This window comes from Chelmon rostratus, chromosome 23 (assembly GCF_017976325.1).
Source record: "Chelmon rostratus isolate fCheRos1 chromosome 23, fCheRos1.pri, whole genome shotgun sequence".
In the NCBI taxonomy this organism is placed as follows: Eukaryota; Metazoa; Chordata; class Actinopteri; order Chaetodontiformes; family Chaetodontidae; genus Chelmon; species Chelmon rostratus.
In genome coordinates this window covers 11877285-11897488 of record NC_055680.1, presented here as the reverse complement: position 1 = coordinate 11897488, position 20204 = coordinate 11877285, and the positions used below count along the sequence as shown (strand labels likewise).

Genomic DNA, 20204 nt, shown 5'->3' with positions numbered 1-20204 from the left:
TACTCTATCAAAATGCCCTCAAATAGCGGGGAGAAAAAGTATGAGGGTGAAGAGTGGCGACGAAAAACAAATATGAGATAGAGAGAGAGAGGAATGCCACAATTTCAGCATCTGTTGGGAAGTGTTCTGTGCACAGATGGCACAGCTTCAAAGTCTCGGGATTAAAACAGCAACATTACGATGCATTCAACTAGTCAAGAATGCATTAACTAAAACAGTCGCCACCTAAATATAAGTTCATGAAATTCGCCTTGAAATCAGCCTCACGTCTCATAAGAATAACCTTCAAATCTTGAACTGAGCAGCCTTATATGCAACATTATTGGGTTTGGTTTTTTTTTTCCTTTTTTGCAGCAAATGCCACAGCCACAGCCATTCTGAACCTCAATATAGTCTAATTTAACATTCATATGCTGGCACTGAGCAATGTGTATCTCGGTAATATGCGCCCTAGCTTTGTTTGTGTTGGTAAACATGCGCTCACTTTGAGGAAGATGGCCTAATCCATACTCAGCTGTTAGCGGCTGATATGTTTGTTGTGTATTAAATATTTGGTGGGTTTCCCTGCCTTGCTATGATATCCACAGCTCCAATCGATTGGTGGAGATTTAGCACCCAGAATGCTTCGGCGTTTGAATTACAAAATCTCTGCATAGTGTTGAAGATTGGTTGGCGCATCCGCATGTCATTGCACTCCCACACATGCAAACACACAAACAGAAAAAGCTTTGTTTCAGGCAGTTTTAAGGATGACACAATGTGCTCTATGCGATGCAAAGAAGGAAATAAAGAGACGGCTAAATGAGCTTGTACTGTATGTACAGTAGCTCGCATCCATGCAACGGTTTGAGTGTATTTGCTGGGAAATAATGCTTGTCCTCCTTTCTTTTTCTGTTTTTTTAACCACGGACACTCAGGCCTTTCATATGCCACAAAAACCTTTTCAAAAGCCCACTATAGCAGCACATTATTTATGCTATGCAGCAACACAGCGACTCCCAAATATATAGGACGAACACAATCCAAGAATAGATGGCGTTTCATAGCCTAAGCTCATTCCTTTGATTCTTGCCGAGGCTCCCTCGCTACGAAATCCAATGAAAATGTGATTTATTCTCCCCTTCCCTTTTCTAATTTATTTCACAAGCGTCATAGCAGACAACTTGTCTCGGAGCTTTAAGCAAGGTACGAGGATGAAAATCAAGTTGCATGGAATATTTAGTGATGAGGGGGGGATAAATAGTTCTGGCACATCAATGGCTACACCTCCCTAGCCCTGAAATGGCTGGGCTGACCCGCAGAAACAAACCAAGCAGTCATTATCTCCTGAGACCAGAGTCGGCTTTTTTCCCCCCGTTAGACTGTGTCGGATTCACATCAATTTAATACGCTTCCGCCGGCGCTCGCAGAGCATCCCTGTTTCTTCTGGACAGATTTGAAGACTAATCTCATACTTTAGGCCTAATACAATTAAATGGTATTGAACCGATGCGTGGTCCCATACATCAGTTCCCATCCAGAGAGTGATGGAGCTCGCCGTTTCGCCTCAGGCCTGGGAGAGACATATGAGCTGGGGTGAAAAGGTTACGATTGTGGCTTGGGGTAGGGCCAAGAAATGAATCAAGACCATACGGGACATGTATCGTATGTATTACATTCATCTGCTGGTAACAATCCCATATTTTTATATCTGCTCTTGGAATTTAAACATGTTGCAGATTCATCTGGTGAAACCATAAAAAAGTCAAAGTGTCTCATAAAGCAAACAATAAATGAGTTGCATGTGGCTCCGGAGAGATCCAACAGTGTTTTGTCTTGTGCATCTGGGTTAGAAGACCCAGTATGTTCATGGGCCTTTATACTTGAATGGAAGCACCATCACATAGACGATGAGGTAAACAGACAGAGGCGGGAGTCATGTGCCAAAGAGAGGCTTCCTGACTGATAAACAAGCTGCAGCGTGAGGTATTGTCGAAAATAAAGCTGATTCGGTGTTGATTTGTCACGCTACCAACTGTGTTGTCAAGACAATGGAAAATAAATGCCAACGTGAGTAAAGAGAGATGCTTCGCAGGCCTGATTTATAGCTGGAAAATGAGCTTCGCCCATCAGGAGAGAGGAGAGGAAAAACGAGTGTATATTAATGGATCGGTTGTTTTGAAGGTTGCAATGTGCAGGAAGCTCAGGTGGTTTGTTCTCTTTGTCCTTCTCTCGCTCTCAGTTGGAATATGCGGCCTCCTGTTTTCGAAATGTTCACCGTCGAGCACCGCCGGTTGTTCGGAAGATTTAAAATGTGACGCAGAGGCTGCCGGTCTGAGTCTGTTTTCAAGGTCCGGCCACAGGTCCGGCAGGTGATTTTCAGCCGTTGGCAACGCCGTGCGCAGGCCCTCCATCACTCCGTGCCTGCTGTCAGCGAGAGGCTGCACACTGTGCCCTGACAAGACAGAGAACATTCATAAAGTTCCTGCAACGTCTCAGCAACCTTGACAGGATGCGGCGCGCGTGTGCGTGTGTGTGCCCCCTCCCCCCCGACTGAAACTTATCTCCTGAGGCAGGAGTTGAGGGGAGTTCCGCTGTTCACAAGTAGCCTAAGAGCACCTGCCACATTCACGGCGCAAAGACGTCAATAAATCTGGCTGCTAATGTACCGCAGAACCCTTTCCTCTCACACTCTCTCTCTTCCTCTGCCTCTAATATTAATGAACGTCGGCTGAATGCTGCCACGGGCAAAGATAGAAACATGTTCTTTCCACTATGCTAACACGAGCAAGGTTATAGCTTCTTCCTTATTCTGAGGTGCAGCTGGAAAAGGGTGCACTTGGCTAAGCAAGGGTTCAGTGCAGAGCCACGGGTAACCATGAGCCAAGCGATAGGCAGGAATTAATGCATTCAGGGTGGTTGTTATTGAGAGCCAAGCCAGCGCCAGGCAAGACATTCTTGGCTAAATGATTAAAAGCTGCAATGAAGACAAATAATCCACATAGTTGTTGAATAATAATGAGCAAAACCAGTATAAAAAAAAAACAATCCTCCACCTCTTCCACCCAGTATGAGAGCGTAGAATTGGGTTTACGGCGAATGAAACCTTGAGGCTATTTTTAGCGCCCGCCTTTGCCTGCAACTCAGCAGTTGTAGCTATGAAAGAAACTCTCTCTTCTGTATTCTTCCCCCAAAAGAAATTGTGATAATGAGGCTTCACCAGCGATCACGTGCCCATTAATATTTGATGCATCTGAGCACACACACACATACACGCACGCACGCACCCACCCGGGCTCATAAAACGCCACGCGCCAACCTATACAATCGGGCAAATTCTCAAAGTTGTCAACATTCCTCTGCGCTCGTTTTCCCGCCACTCCGCCTCTCTTCAGGAAGCAACTTCAAATCACGAGGGAGTGTGTGTGTGTGCGTGTGTGTGTGTGTGTGTGTGTCTTGATACACTCGGCCTACATCCTGTTGTGGTAGTCACATGGCTTCACCGGGACAGCAGTCATTCCTAACTGTCCTTTTAATCATGCTAATGCAACCTCTCCCTCGCTCCGTCTGCTCACCGACCACGCTCACGCACACAGGCGCACGTAAGCATGTATCGGCGCTCTCACGCGCTCGCACGCACGCGGCGCATTAAGAAAAAAAAAAAAAAAAAAGGGAGGGAGAATGGAGTGCCCGGGGTCCCCGAAGGCTTCTGAATATCTTAAGTGGAGAGTTCTATAACTCTGCATCTCTGCATGCCTGTGGGCACACTTTACACACAGCCGTGCACATATTCACATAATTCGACGCACACGTCCACGCACGCAAACATGAGACGGGTGGAGAACGGAGATGCGGCCCCGTATTGAATCAAATTAAGTGGTAATTTTGTTGCACCAGAGCGCCGCCACCGTCTTTCCCCCCCGCTCCTTTTTCTCCAGTGCTCGCACTTTATTAGTATTCCTCTCAGACGTCACTCCGCTTTCTTCTCCTCCTCTCCCATCGCCTCCCTCTCGCTCTCCTCCTGGGAGTTGAGCCCAGTGCATGTTAAGTGATAGGGCTTCAGAGTCTTACCGGCAGGGGTGTGGGTGCCATGTAGCAAGCTGCGTAGGAGCCACGTGTTCAGGGGGGGGAGAGGGGCCCTTTTAGTAAATCCACCCACCCGTGTAAAAATGATCAATCTCATGAATTTGCCAATAGGGAGTCGTTGGCCGATCAGCGGAGACAGAGGCAGATAATGAGAGAAATGGGGGGGAGGGGGAGGGGGAGGGAGGAAGAGTGACTACAGGGACAACAAGGAGGAAATATTCAAAGGTACTGAAGGAAAAAAAAAAGATTGAGCGAGCGTGAGAGGACGGATTAGTGGAGACAAAAGAGCAGGTGAGCCTTGATAGACAGAGTTGCCGTGAAAGGAAGAATGTGAACATGAATGTCTGCTCAGGTAGGAGGGAGAGGAGGGAGAGGAGGGAGCGAGGGGGAGACGCGGGCCATGTTTTTTTCCCTTTCACGGTTTGTGTCCCCCGTCTGAAAGCCAGCAGCCCGTTTTGGCGGCAGTGGAGCGAGGTACATGTTTGGGGGTTCTTTTTGTCAAGCGTGAGCAGGTCCTGGTGAGGTAGCGACAAGGTGTGTGTGTGTGGGGGGGGGCGGCATCGGCGAGTGGGTGTGAGGGCAGGTGACGTGACTGGAAATGTCCTAAATTCAAGGCCTGGTACAGCCTGAGGGTGACTCCTGCACGAGCAGGCAGTGTGGGATGTAAATGTCATAGGACTCAACAGAGTGAGAGGCTGTCTTTCTCTGTTTGTTAGACGGGACATGACGGGTCAGGGGGAGCCTCTCTCGGTCGCGTTGGTGTCAACACGAACACATTAGGTTTGACACACGTGAGAGGAGGCTGCTCTTAAGTGTGACTCGGGGAAACTCGAGCAAAGTGCGACGCGAGAAATTCACGGATGCAGAAGCGGGGCGTCACAGGTTTGCCTGCACTGTGGAAGAAGCCCGGCATGTGGACGTCCCCATGTCGGGTCAGGGGCTGTTTTGTCCAAGCTCGCCAATGATGTCTGCGTTCAAGCTTTGGTGGTTTGTGATTGGTCCGAAAAGGAAACGATTAGCAAAATAAAAGCTCAACGGCAGTCGTGCATGAACACCCAATGCGAGCCTCATAGCATGACAAGGCCCTTCAGCTCCAGTTAAGGGAAACACTGAAGGCAGAATACACAATGATATTTCAGACAACAGTGTTTTCAAGGGAACAACAGCCCTGGCAGCAATGCAACATCCATAAAGAAATGTTATTGTCTCTTTATTAGTCATTAAAAAGCACTTTTTTTTAAATACCTGGTTCTGCATGCCCATATTCTACAACAACAAGGCCATTAACTCAGAGTTTTCCCTCAATAAACCCCTAACTAACTGTTAATTTATATTAAATAAGGACGTTGTTGTACATGAATTATGATCTTAATAACTTAAGCCTAACTTTTAATAACCCTAACCTCCAGATAAGGCAGCCAATATGCTACTAACATGCATGCTAATAAGCAACTATTTAAAGGTGAATATATGTATCTTAATAATGAGTGTGTCTTTTTTTAGTCTATGTATCATTGTGACATATATATGATTTCATTCATTTCAGGAAAGAAATATAAATGAAATTGTTGTTAAAGTTTAGATTATTTTTAAGATATAAACACACAGAGTCTTCACTCTCTGCTGAACAGCCTCGTCTTGTGCTTGTTATGCATTGAATATGTGATGTAAGTCACTTAGTCAGGTGTTGTCAGTTTACTTTGTCAGAAAAAGGGGCCCCTGAAGGAGAAAGGTTGGGAAGCCTTAATATAAAGTGCTGCTTTTTTTTTTCCCTGAGTTTGGTGTGGAGGACCTTGACTGACCTGCACAGAGCTCGGCTTTAACACTATCAAACAGCCTTTGTGATGAATTGGGGCATCGGCGGCATCGCTCAACATTAATGGAGCGAACCCCTGCAGCCTGGTTCCAACAACGCTGCGGAAAGCCTTCCCAGAGAGAGCGGAGGCTGCTACAGTCACAGGAATAACAAACTCAACGAACGCGTCGAGGTGTTATACTTGGGTGTCTGCGAGCTTTTGGCTTATATTGCATTTACCTTCAGCGCAGCTCTGAGTAATCACTGCCTCTCCTTGCGAAAGCACTTCTCGCTCTTTATCATCCACGGAGGCAGAGCTGCGGTAGCCATGACAAATCTCTGCTGCAGCTTTCTGCATATTCACCACGGCTGGACAGGCTTAAATGCTCACACACACACACACAAGCAAAAAAAAAAAAAAAAAAAAAAACCCACAAACAGGAAGCTCTCTTGAACGCACCTCCCATGTCCACCAACAATTCCGTGGATAAAGCTGACATTACTCAGCTGCAGCCTGAATAAGTGCACAGTGTGTGTGACCTTAAAGAGGGGGGGTTGGAGAGAGTTGCAGCATAAGGAGAAGAAAGTGAATAATTCTTTAAAGTGTAGCCTGGGGCGCATTAGCATGTGCGCTAGCTATGGCTGCGGCGCGTGGCTGTTTTTTTTATTTTTTTTATTTTTTCCTCCCCTCCTCTACGGCGCTTTCAGCACACCCCGTTTGTCAGAGGGAGGCATCATCCTTTATCGGCACATTTCATGTTTCCCAGAGGACTCTGTGAAGCGGGTGATATTATTGAGGAGCGCTGAGCCTTATTAAATTCCCAAGCATATTACCAGCCTCTCTCTCTCTCACACACACACACACACTTGCATCTCTCACTCTCTCTCTCTACCACTTGCTGATTATGTTTCTCTCTCTCTCTTAATTTGGTTGCAAACTCCACTGTAGCCCCCCCCTTGCCGTCCCCTCCTCCCATTCGTCCCTCAAGAGGAAACAAAGGAAGTAAATACATATCATTGCTTTTTTTTCCCCTTCAAGTGGCGCTCATCAGGTATTAACGCGGCATGGCCTTCCATAGTGCCAGACCCTCGTGTGACTCACTCGCTGTGTATGTTATAGCCTGGTTTCAACTGTTCTGTCCTATTCTTGGTGTATTCTTTTCATCAAAAGGACGGAGATAATGCTAATCTTTCAACCAGTGAACTGGATAGAAAGCAAATACTCTGTCAGCTTTGCTAGGATTAAGTTGGGAGTCATCAAAAGGTTTTTTTTTTCTTCTTCTTCTCTTTCTCTCTCCGGCTCTGTGCATAGAAAGTGATAAATCCACAACTATTAGTTTAATATAATTTTTACAACTTCTTTCTTGAAAGCTCTCTCCACGATAAGGGTTTTAATGGAGGCCGAGGCGAGTCGCTGGCCTGTTTCTGGAGCGTGCCGCGCGGCCGCGATAGCGAGGCGACCAACGCGTTGAGCGAAAGTCTTCATCGTCCCCGGAACGGCGCCGAAGCCTCCGGAGGTCTCCATTCCCTCGCAGACTGCTTGCTCAGGCCAAGGGAGAAGCGTGCGACTTTGCACCGGGCGTATTTATCAAACGCAGCCTCTTTTGCCTATTTTTTTTTTTTTTACACGACGCTGACACGGACGGTGATGCCTCTGTCTCCCTCACCGCGAGGGAAGCTTATTTGCATATGACCTTGCACGCAGCAAATGGTGGAACGGGGCTTTGTGGAGTTTTATTTTTGCCGGAATGATGCGCTTTTATCTTGGATGCGACAGCAGAATATGAATATGAAAATGTGAAAAGAGCAGTTGAGTCAGATCGGGTCATGATATTTGTGAGGATTAAACATAATGTGTTTACTAGTTTGGCCGCCAGCTGTACTATACGGCCTGTACAGTACTACACGTGTGGGCTGCTGACTATAAATGTATGTGTGTGTCACATATGACACACATACTGTTGTCTAGGCGTGAATGACAACCTGTAACGAGGCACCAGGGCAACTTCCACACCTTTTTTTTTTTGTGAATAACAAAAATTCAGCCTCTCTTGAGCACAATTCATGTGTTTTTTTTAATATATGTGCAGACAGGAGAGCCTGCAAACGGTGATGTTTGTGTACGTGTGCGTCCACGCGTGTGAGTCAGCGTTGACGGTGTTCATCAGGGGGATAGCACACACACACACACAGTCGTGGAAGGCCCTTAAGGAATACCACTGTGAACCATGGCACAACACCCTGTCTGCATCCCTCATATATAAACCATACTGGATTCATTCAGGGAGGAAGGGAGACACGTCGGCTCTGAGGACTTCACCGCTGTGCGAGTGTGAGCCTAAGACGGGGCTGTCGAGACGGCTTGATGCTATGAAAATTTGATGCGGAAAATATCCTGTCGGCGCTGCATTTTTAATGGAGACCACGCAGATGCAGGAATTATCATCAGGGCGCTCCCTGCAGGCCTCCGTAGCGCGTCGTGCACAGCGCCACGAACGACTCTGCGCCCCCGGCCTGAACTTAGCCAGCGCCTGGATCCGCTTCAGGTATTTCAATCATCCGGAGAGAAGTTCTATTTGTCTCTTAAAACACTGCGTCTGAGCACCGACAGCTCGCAGGACGCATCACAGAATACACAAACACTCCATCACGGGTCAGACGGTTGGTGTCTGGTGTATATTTTTTCTGTTCTCTGCTCTCGTGTAGGAAAATGAGTCTGGCCTTCGGGGCTTTATCGCCCTAATCTGTAGTCCGGCCCGCGCTTCTCCCACTGGTGATTGATATTTGGAGACATCGGTGGGACAAAAAACAGTTTGAGTTCTGACGCTCATGAAAGACCCATCAGCTCTGTCGTCGATCAATGTGAATAAATATTTCCCACAACCGAGGAGCATGAGAATCAAGGACAGGGAGGGGGGGAAAGCAGACAGAGGAAAGAGGAAAAATCAATTGGTCGAGAGCTTTGCTAAAAACGAGGTGGGGGGGTGGCGGTGGGAGAGGGGCTACAAGGGTGGGGAAAATAGGCCTGTCAAGCTGGATGAATAATGAAGCATGTTTTCTGTGCTTCAAAGGCAAAGGAGAAAAGGCACGGTGAAGTTCTGCTATGTACTCGGTGTCATCTGATGTCAAATTAATTTGAGTATCACATGAGCCAGAAGTAACGTACAGAGTGCCGAGGCTTTTGAACTCCTCAGGTACTAATTTAGCACCTTCAAGGGTGTCTTTAAGGTGCAATCGGTAGCATTTGCATGAAATATCAGCAAGTTCTCAAGAATTGCTGATCAACTCCAGCTCAGTGCTGGTGAGAATCAAAGCTTTGGAAACAGCCGGTTCTGTGTATGTGCTGGAGCGGCCCTCCGCATGCAGCCCATGATCAGCTCCCCTCTGAACAAGCTGCTCATCAACCTTTTTATATATATATATAAAAAAAAAAACGAGGATGCAGCTAATGTTAGCCACATGAGCTAACAGCTGATGCACTGCAAACGTGTTCGCTAACATAGCAAACACCAAGTACGCCTTTTCCTGAGGCTGAGATGAAACTCAGGCATGCTGACTTTAGTTGCTGCTAGCTGGAGGGTTGTGACACCGCCTCATCCGAGTCAGTGTGTGCTCTGCAGGAGTGTTGAAGCATGGTACGCTTTCATGTTTTAAATTCTTTAAGAATTTGCTTGAACTCGCATGTCCTGGCGTTGTAGTTTCCTAAAGCCTCCACTGGATATTACTGAAAAGGCAAGGGCTGTATCCAATAATTCAAACCCTCATTCATAATGTTGACGTTCAAATTCTAAATCAACATTTGAATGCTGTGCAGCCCCCCCATGTCCATTCATCCTGTTTAACCCCGGTATTTCTGCACAGTTGCAGATAAAGATCAGGCTCTGCTAATATTATTATAAGTATTATGCTGTATGTAGAGATAGATTCCAGTGGTGGCTACGTGAGATTGTTTCTGACCCCTGTGATCCAGTTTCTAATAATTCCAGAGCGATGTAAAGTCCAAAAGTCAACATGTATTGAAAAAAGATGCTCGGTTGCAAAATCACAACATGTTTTTATCTAGTGCTATATTCCTGGTGTTTAGCGTTTCAAAACATTTGCAAAAAGAAAGATCATATTATGTATCTGCACTGGCTTGGCACTCCATCAAGACTTCATCACTTCCACACCAACGACTGCAGAATGTATTTATGCGGAAGACAGTTGATTTAATAGAAAAACAGCTAACCCGTTTAATCTGATGAATCTTTTTATTCAAACTGAAGAGTTTGTCCAAGGATTTTTGTTTGTTTTTTAATGATGATCACGATGAACAGATATTCAAATCTTCATTCAAAAACCTCAAAAAAAAAAAGCTTTGAATGCTAAAAAATGACATCGATACGGACCTATTTCCACCAAACGCTGACATTTTACATGCTAAGTCTGACAGTCTTCTCCATTTAGCTGAAAACTGGCTTAAACTCTAATACAGTGATGGCATTTATGCTCTATATCCAACCATTTTCCGTCAATAGAAGAGAGGCTGAGTGTCCATATCCCCCAGTTACTGCCCACCAGTCCAAACCTCACCCACCCACGATATGAATCTCTTTCTCCCTGTCCGTCTCCCTGGCTCGCTCTCGTTATTTTGATAGGGGATCCATTTGGTTTAAATTGACTCATTTTGTCAGTGGGAATCGGAGCAGGGAAACTGAAGAGGGAGAAACGGGCAAGGCTGCTGCTGCTTTGATCCCTCCGACAGGCAGCGTGAAAAGTGCATTTCATAAAGGATGTTCGCCTGTGATGAGCCCACCAGAGTGACAAATTGGGCCCCTGGTGCTTTAAATAATACACTGTGTATGGCTCCAGACATGGTGCTGTAGTTCTATATTGCTAAACTGGCCTGTTAAGAAGGGTGTGTGTTGTGGGTTGAAAGAGTGGCATGGTTAGTGACTCCAATCCAGGGCCTGTTTCACTTCCAGCCATCTCCCTTTCTTGCTCGTCCATGTGATTCATGCGAATGTTAATGTGAATCTTGCTTTCCAGTCTCCGATTGCATTCACATCGAGATGTGGAGCTCCAAGGATAGGAAGCGACTTTTGAGTGATGACTGAAAAGAGCCTTGTTGTCTCCCTGTGGCGCTTGTTGCTGGAAACAGAATCGTGCACCGATGAATGTTTAAGATGTGGCTTGCCGCTGTCGCTGACACCCCCTTTGCCGGTGAAGCAGGGCAGGGAGTAAAAGATAGTGAAAATGTTCAGATGGGCTCTTTGCTTCTTCACGCTGCATAATTTGACCCAACATGCAAAAGCTCTTAGGGATGGGGAGAAGGCGTGGGTGGAGCGCACGCAGCTTGCATGTCCTTGCACTTGATACATGCATGCATATAAACACACAGAACATAGAAAAATATGTACACGCGTTATTATTTCTTCTTATTTGTGCTGTCATCCTCAAAATACATGATGGAGACTGTAAATGTACTGAAATGTACCTGTAAATGTACCTAATCTACACTAGGTGCTACTAATATTAATAATAACTAATATCAAACATTATGAGACAGAATACAATAACAATAATAATAGCACAGAATATTATATATATATATATACACACACACACACACACAGTCGACATACAGTATACACATATACAGAAAATATGCAAACTGTATAAATACATATATATGCATGTATGTATGCATACATGCAGTCTATATACAGTATAAATACAGTACATATACAGTATATATGCACACTGCATGCATATGGTATTTTAATAATATATATGTATATATCACACATGCACATTAATTTATCTATCTTGCTCTCTCTATATGTGTGTATATATAAATATATGTATATATTTATATACATACAAATGTATGCACTGTTTATTGCAAAATTTATCACATAATGTCTTGATATTAATACATAAACTCTTCTAATCTCGAATAATCTGGTGCACACTGTTATGTTCGATGATATCATGTTACCCTAATTTATAACATAAGATCCTGAACTGCTGCTACTGATCCCACCTCGAGAGCCCAAGACAGTGCGACACTAGTCCTGTTTTTAATTTCTTATAATTATTAATTTGGCATGTTTCTCTTTTTATATCAACACGTCTGTCTCAGTGCTGCAGTAACACCTGAATTTCGCATCTTGTTTATTGAGTTACTTGTTTAATGTATGCCACAGTTCAAAGAGAAAACTGCAGGACGCATCCGCAGATGGCCCCCCCACAGATCTCCCCACCAGATTCATACACCCCTTCTCTCCGTGACCGATGCATCCCATAATGGAAGAATCATCAGAGGAAATCTGGATGTGGCGTGACCCCCAGTTGAGTCTCAAGTCAAAGATAGAGAGTGAATAAGGAAGGTGACAGCACAGTGCCTCTCTGCAGCAGCAAATCCAATATACTGCTCCGGGAGGGAACAAACTGTGGCCTATCTGTGAGATAGTCTATAATCCAGGACACCTTGGCGTTATCAGGCTGTATCGCTCTGAGCTGCCTGAGCAAGAGTGGCCGGATAGTGTTTAAGGCACTCGAGAAATCAAAGACGGCGATTCTCGCCGAGTTCCCCAGCCTCCGTTCGCAGGAACGGGCCCGGTGTATGATGACACTTCGTGTGTCTGCCTGGACATGTTTTTTGTGCATGCGTATGACTAGCGTGCAAAATGAGGCGATCAATCCTCCTTCGGCAGATGTCTGCCGCGCAAGGTGAGGCCGCCGCGCTGTCACACAAGCCTTCCGTGTTTGAACACTCGAACGCCGCGGGAGGTTTTTCACAGCAGAGGCACCCCGGTCAGACTCGAGGATACATTAAAGAGGTGCTGGAGAACCTATTTGCTGACTGGCACATCCTTTAAACACTTTCATCAAGGGGCCGCGCTGTGCACAGCCATTTGATGCAGTTTGTTTTTAACCCTCCTGGTAGGAGTCCTGTCTGTTCTGAAGGGAAACGTCTCTAAAACCTGTCTGATCCCTTGTTTGGCTTTGCCTGGGTGCTACACTGCGGTGCCGTGCCTGGCAGCGCCGTCACGTCCCGGCATCTTAATGACGACGCCTGGGAGTCAAAAACCACGGTGGCACGATGGGAAAGATGACCAAGACGACATGTAAATAAAGCATTTAAAGTGGGGTGAAAGCAGCTCTTTGCTTGATGACGTGTGTGACGTTCACAACCCCCACAAAACTGATGAAAAGGCAGAATTAGCGAAGTAAACATCAAGCCTCGACCTAAATCAGCAGCACAGCTCCCCTCAGAGTTCTGAGGTAGAACACAAGAGTCCATCATGTTTTGTGAACCTGCTGAAACACAGAAAACTAATCCCTCTGGGAAACACAGGCCCTGGATAATTTGCCTTTTTTTTTTTTTTTTTCCCTTTCGCCCTGGAGTGGAGCTCAGTGTTCCTGTTTATGAGCCCACATGCCGGAAAACTGAAAGCCTGTCCCCTTGAGGTCAGCATAATTACCCCCACCACATTTCTACCACTGGCTGTCCATTAAGGTCGTGACTCACCATGCTCAGCTCGCTCTGGCCTAGACTGTGCTAGCAGCTGAGAGCTAATTGCTACACTCAGGATGACAAGCATGGTAGGTAGTGGGTGTTTCTTTTTTTTTTTGGGCTGACTCACAAGCTAACCAGCTAGCCAGCCACTGCTAACTGCTTCTCACAGGTGGAACTTTTGTTTTGGATGTTGAGAGAGGACATTTTTCATTGGGAGGACAGACTGTTGCAATCTTTTTTTCCTCTTTAAATCATATTTAAAGTTGCTTTTCTGCTTTTTTTGGGTCTATTTTGACACAATGTGCATGAACACAAGAGCATTCGAGATATGTAGGTCACGCTAAATTCAAGACACATAATGAAATCCTGACGCAAATCTGCTGCCCGTTTCAGGAGCGTCTTTGCCGAGTGGTGTAACACTCAAAGCATCGTATTTCATTCACCGCTTGGGGCCGAACATGTGCTGAACTTTGACTGTGCTCTGTGCAGCCGCCATTCATTTCAACTGTGTGCACCAAAGCTACGTTCGCTGTCGTATTTTTAACCCCCGAACCATCTTCGAAACAGCAGTGCGCCGAGCCATGATTCAGATGTTCTCTCACATTAGCACGATCAGTAAAAAACAGAAATCACTGACTTTTTTTTCCCCCCCATTTTTTTTTTATTTTAGGGAGGATTTAATCGAAATTGTATTTTGACAAATAACCATTTAATGGTGTAAAACAGGCTATTGTGCGAGTGCGCCTGGGAGTGTGCGATAAGAGTAACAGTGGAGGAGAAGCAATGACACTTCTTTTTCTAAAGACTGGAGAGAGAGAGAGAGAGAGGGATGGGGGGATGGTGTGTGTGTGAGAGAGAGAAAGAATTTAGAGGAATAATAAACAATAAAAAAACACATTTTTTTAAACTGATTTAACCCCTCGCTCACACACTCAGTTGCTCAGTAAGCCCTACCATTTTCTACACACCCGCCACCCCTTCATCCTGTGTTTGTCTTATCAAGTAATACTGTTTTCGTCTTGTCTGTGGCTCCTCAACACACACACACACACACACACACACACACAGAAGCTTCACACACGCTGCATGGTTAATGTTGCGTTTGCTAGAGCCACACAGTGTGTGCGTGTGTGTGTGGTGCAAAAATGAGCTGAGAATGCCATATTGTTTTATCGGTTGCTAGCAGTGTTGCATGTGTGCACCATAGCAGAGCGGCTAATGCTAATCCTTCCGGGGTCTTCCAGAGTGTTTTGTATAAGCTCAGAGTGCCATGCTGAAGAAAACAGCACATAAAAAAAAAAAAAAAAAGAGCTGTGGTACTTTGTGCTGTAATTGGGTGTTTTTTCAGGCGTAAATGAATTGCATGTACAAAGATGTGAGTTGTAGCTAGTCAAGGTGATTGTGAGCGTTATGCTTCAAAGGTAATATGAAAGGCTGATGAGAAAAGCCCTTTGCTTGCAGATTTTGTGGATTTCAGAGCATATTCCGAAGTTATTTTTTGAGTTAGGCGTTGTTTCAAGCTTCATTTCAGTCGTCTTGTGTGTGTGTGTGTGTGTGTGTGTGTGTGTGTGTGTGGCATGACGCCAGCAGCATCATTCTTATTAGCAGAGTGGATGAGTCACGCTGCTTCTCTCCTCTCCGCCTCATCCTGCTGTTGTTCCACTTATAGATGAGGTCAGGGGTCAGATGTGCTCTGAGGACACCGGTCTGCCCAGCCCCACATCCATGTACGCGTGCCCCCCTCCCGCCCCAAACGGAGAAAACGGGCGAAAAACGTGTCCGCCACTTGCCGCGCGGCGTGCTTTCGCTCCCCGCACGCGCCCCTGCACGCATGTAAGCACGCGTACACATGCGAGATAGATGAGGGAGCATGACGCTTTATTTATGGGTCTTCAAACAGGCAGAAAGAGGTAGAGACCCGGAGAGCGAGGACATGTGCAGAGGGGAAGGAAGAGCGCAGGCCGCATTTGATAATTGGCTAAGAGATCGTCACCAGAATGAAATTATGCTAGCTAATCTCCCCTCAATTAATTATCTCAGGAGCAGGCCGCAGTGCATTCATTATTCCGGAAGGAGTATTGACCCTGCTGGAAGAGAAGCGCGGCCATAATCATACCCATAATGCCTACCTGCAGTGTGATTGTAGCGCTAGTTAGCGCACGAGCAGCCGCTAACGAAGGGAGGAGTGAAAGGGAAGCCGTCGAGCTACGTGTAGCCTGAGAAAACGTCTCCTGCGAGCACTGGACGGCCTTCGTGAGTCTTTTTTATGCCGAGTCTTTGTTCCATGCAGAGGTCGGGCATCTCGAAAAAGCGAGGCAAAAGGAGGTGACAGCTCATTACAAAACTCGATCAGGGCCTCTGGATCTTCACTCTCACTCACGCTCTCAACCTCTCTGTTCCCTTTCTTTTTTTTCTTCTTCTTTTCCCCTCCTGCACCTCTTGAGGCGTGGCAGCTGTGGCGAGGGGGTTCCAGATTATTCCCTTAGTTGCCCCTGCCAGGCGGTAAATACTTCAAGGAGCTCGGAGAATAGATCACCTGCTGCCGCTTTCAACAGCATTCCTCTGGCTGGCCCTACGAGCAGCGCCGCTAAAGCGAGAAAGGTTACGTGGGAGGAATGCGTTTGAAAACGCGGGTCAAGTCGGCTCGGGGACGATTCTCACATCTCCTGTTTACAACGGTAATTAAGAGGGACGGAAAACGCCTCGGCCTCCCGCTGACAAGATCTCGGGGTTACATATTTGAGGTTTGAATTTAACTTAACCGTGCCGCTGGAGAAAAAAAAAACCTCCCCCGTTGACGTTAATGCCGTCAATTAATGCCGTGGCTCGCGGTGCACGCCATGACTTGCGTTTTAAAAGGTCATTGCTCCCCAGGACTCCCCTTTTGTTCTCATTTTCCCCTGCACCACTGCGTCGCCTCCTCTCATCCATCCCTCCTTAATTGTCTGGCAAACATCTCAGCGAGAGAAAGACAAATATCGCTTTTTCCTGTGGATATTGTTCTGTCTGAACTCGCCGTCACAGCGTTAATAATTCAGCACCTATTCTTTTTCTCGCTATCCTTTCTCTCAGGAACACTTCCTCCCTTCACCTTAGTTTCTCCTCTCAGGCCCCTCTTTCTTCTCCTTCCCTTTTTTCTCCTCATTTCCTTCCTCTTCCCTCCCCACAGCCACCTACAGTTGTGCGAGTTCGGCGTCTGTCTGTCTTTGATGCTGAGGACCTCTCAGCTGCGAGGCGATGCCACAGGGGCCCTGCGAAGCGAGACAGCCAAACACGGGGAGCCTCGATCTTACACCGTAATTAGTCGGCAAGTTTCGCCTAATTAAGTGGGGCCCTATTAGAGGCGAGAACGAGTAGAACGGGGGGAAACAAGAAAGACGGCTGCAGAGGAAGTGCGGCGATAACGCTCGCTCGCTTTGGTGTTGTTTGTAGTTGGAGCTTCATTCCTATCCTTGTTTTTGCTGCCGCCTCCTTGTATCACTCCACATTCGTCTCCTTCATTTCTCCTCTCCTGTTTTGTCAGGAGTGCATCCAACAGCTGGTTTTCCAGGATAAATACTTAATCTTCCCTCCCTCTGCCGCGTGGCCTGATCTGCGCGTGATCTGCCGTGCGAAATAGATCCGTCCGTATGGGGGGAGGCCTTTGATGAGGGGCTGCGAGGCGCATTTCCTCACACCGGCGCCCTCTCCTGCCTTTTCTGCCCCCAGCCTGGAAAACCGTCTTTTCCCAGGTCTCGATCCAGAAGATGTTACATTCTGGCTTCAAATTGGAACCATGTGCACGGGTGTGAATGCGATTTGGAGGTTAAAGTGTGGGTTTTTTTTTTAGTTTCCTTAATGTAGGTAATGTGATGGAAGCCTATTGAGTTAGTGGCGAGGTGAGCATGTGCCTGCACACAGGACTTCATTGTTGGAGGGATAATTTGAAACCTTGTAAAGGCTAAATGAAGCTCTTTGGGTTGATAAGTTAATGTGTGAGAGCACATTGGAGCACATGGATTTATTTACAGTGCAGTGCATCTCAAAGTTCCCTTTATCATCACTCTTTCTTCTCCTGTGTCCCTCTTCTGTCCTCTCTCCCCCTCCTCTCTCCTCCTCCTGTCTTTGCTAATGTCCTCAATTCTTCCTCCCCTCCTCCTGTCTCCCCTGCTCTCCTCTCTCCTCTCCACTGCTCTCTTTGGCAGTGTGTTTGGCCTGTGACGGCCCAGAGGCAGCCATGCTGTCTTCTCCACTCAATCTGCTGTTTCCCTTCTCCCAGGCCCTGACCCTGCTATACTCAGCACACACACTCTCCCTCCTCAACTCGCTCTCCTTCTCCTTTATTCTCTTTCACTCCGTCCCTCTGTCTCTTCTTCATCCTCTCCCTCACGCCCTCCTCCTCCCTTTCCGCTCTGACCCCTATCTGCCGTCCGGCCGCCCGCAATGTCTGTCAAAGACACACAGTCTCACAGAAATGCATGCAGGCACATCACCTCTGTTTTGTCCTCATCCCTCCCAGCCTTTCTTTCTTTTCTTTTTTTTCCATCCCTCCCTCCCAGTGCCTCAGCTGTTTGGCTCGAATCTGCCGGCCGGAAAAAAGAGGGCAAAAGGTCGTGGCGCTTCAGTCTGCGTAGCAGTGTTTCGCAGCGAAATACAGAGCGAGGAAGGGGAGGAAAGGAGTGATGGTGCGGGGGACGAGGCAGCTCAGAAGCGAAAGCGCTGGTGACGTAGATGAACGCGGACTGGCAAGTGGACTTTGCTGACACGCTGCTGTGAAAACACAGTGTACAGTACTACGACACAAACAAACACACTGATCTGTAATTGCCCAGAAATGCCCACGCAACAGACATTAGCGTACATATGCCCAGAAGCGATGACAGTCTCACCCTTCTCTACCGCTGCAGCATCTTAGCGGGCGCTAAAGACGCCGCATCAAATCGCTGCTGTAGCCCGGCAGTGGAGGTTCTTTGAAATAGCCCGCAGTGTAAGCTAGTCAGCTGATAGGGTGGCTAAGAAAGCCAGCTAAGAAAAGCCACAGCTCAACCAGTGCAGCCGCTGGCCCACTTTCAGCCTCGCACAAATGAAGGAAGTCTTCACTGTAGACGGTGTGAGGCACAAATATCTCAGAGCGCTGCTCGGCAGTGGCGTCTCGCTGGGTAATCATCACTTCAGCGGCGTGCGACTTTTGTCCATATGGAATTACATCTCGGGGAAAGCGGCCGCTCTTCCGTTCTGCCCGTCGCTCCCCTGATCCACCTCTCCCTCGCTCTTCCGGGAGCCTCTTTTGAGTAAGCGCAAATGAGGGCTAATGGCTCACGTTGCGGGCCACTATGAACAGAGCGGCCACCGCCCCCCTCCCCGCTAGGCTGAAAGCTCTTCTCTCTCAGCGACGGAGATAGCAGGGCCCCGCCCGCGGCGCCCAGACTGCGCCCGGCTCTGGATCCCCGAACAAGGCCCGAGCCCCGGGGACGTAACCTGTGACGGAGGGCCTCCTTGTTCAGCTCTCAGTGTCGCGGGGAGGCTTTTCAACGCAGCAGAGTGACCCACTTGTATTGTGTTATGCTGCGGCTGATAGCGCGGGCTCGCGGGATGTTTGTGAATATGTAACAAAAGCCTGCTACGCTGCTGCTCGTGCTCTCGGGGCTTTTCTTTGAAGATATTTTCTACATCCTGATTTCTGAATTGGGTCTTGAAAGGGCCTATGGATATGTTTGGAAGCAATGTTGCGTGTCCTCTCCGCAGAAACACTTGAAACAATTACAATTGATTTTATTTTTTCTCAGCCACATTGTTATGCATATGCTTTCATTCTGCCGACTTACATTTATAGTAAAGTTTGAAATAATCTGACGGACTTTGAGGGGATATTAAAATTAATTTAGCATTCCCTTCAGCCAACAGGTTCAAGTGCAAGTCCAGGCTGAGGCCGACTCTAGATCACTTATTTGTCCAGAGCTACAGGACAGATGGATTTAAGTGGTTTTAAAGTACTCATATTGATGGCCCAACCTCAGGGGGAGGTGACAGTTTTGGAGGAGGAAAGAGGGAAAAAAAACTGAGCATTTTTGCTTTGATATAGCAGCCCAATTCATTAACACAGTGGGAAACGTCTTCATTTTGAGCAAGCCTGCAGAGTCAATGGACCATGGCTAGGAAATAATCAGCCTCCTTTCTGCGCACACAACACACAAGAGCGCCGGCTAACTACCTCGGCAGCCCGTGATGCCGAAGGTCGGCCGCTCACCCGCGAGAGACGGGGGGGGTGGGGGGGGGGGGGCGACCGGGGCAGGGGCGACCGGGGCAGGGGCGGCGAGGCCTCGCGAGAGCCGCTGCGCATTGCGGGAGGCCTGATGGCTCGATCGCGGGTGCAAATGAGCGGGGCGATCAGTACCTGGGATCCGCTTGTCTCTTTGGCGGCTGTGTTTGACGAGGCGAGCCAGAGAGAGGGAGGGAGGGGGCCTCTTCTCCCACCCATAGCCACTGTTATCACTTTCACCACATCAGCCGGCATGTCAACCATTTGTGATGCATCCCCTCTATTTATTTTCTGGCCTTTCGTCTCATTTATTTGGCCATTTACATTTCATTAAACAGAAGTGCTCAGTTGTTTGGTCTCGCTAATGACAAAAAAGTTATTTGATTTTTCTATCAAGTGGCAGTTGCGCCCCGAGGCGCTGGCGATATATTGACTGGCAGTCATCAGTCCACGCTTTGCAAAGTTAATTTGTGACATCCTAATAGGTATTTGGTAGAAATAAGGTGTCTGGCAGCACAGGAATGGCACTCTGAAACTAAAGTCGAATGCCTCTCTGAAAGGCATCCGTAGTGCAACAAGCGATTCATTTGTTGATTTGAAAA

At 47.3% G+C, this 20204-nt stretch overlaps 1 protein-coding gene across 5 annotated transcripts in view; it reads left to right on the top strand.

Annotated features, from left to right (window-relative positions):
• The window catches only part of pcdh7b (protocadherin 7b), a 103251-nt gene that overhangs the window by 79562 nt on the left and 3485 nt on the right, over positions 1 to 20204 (top strand). The gene's annotated exons all lie outside the window — the stretch shown is intronic.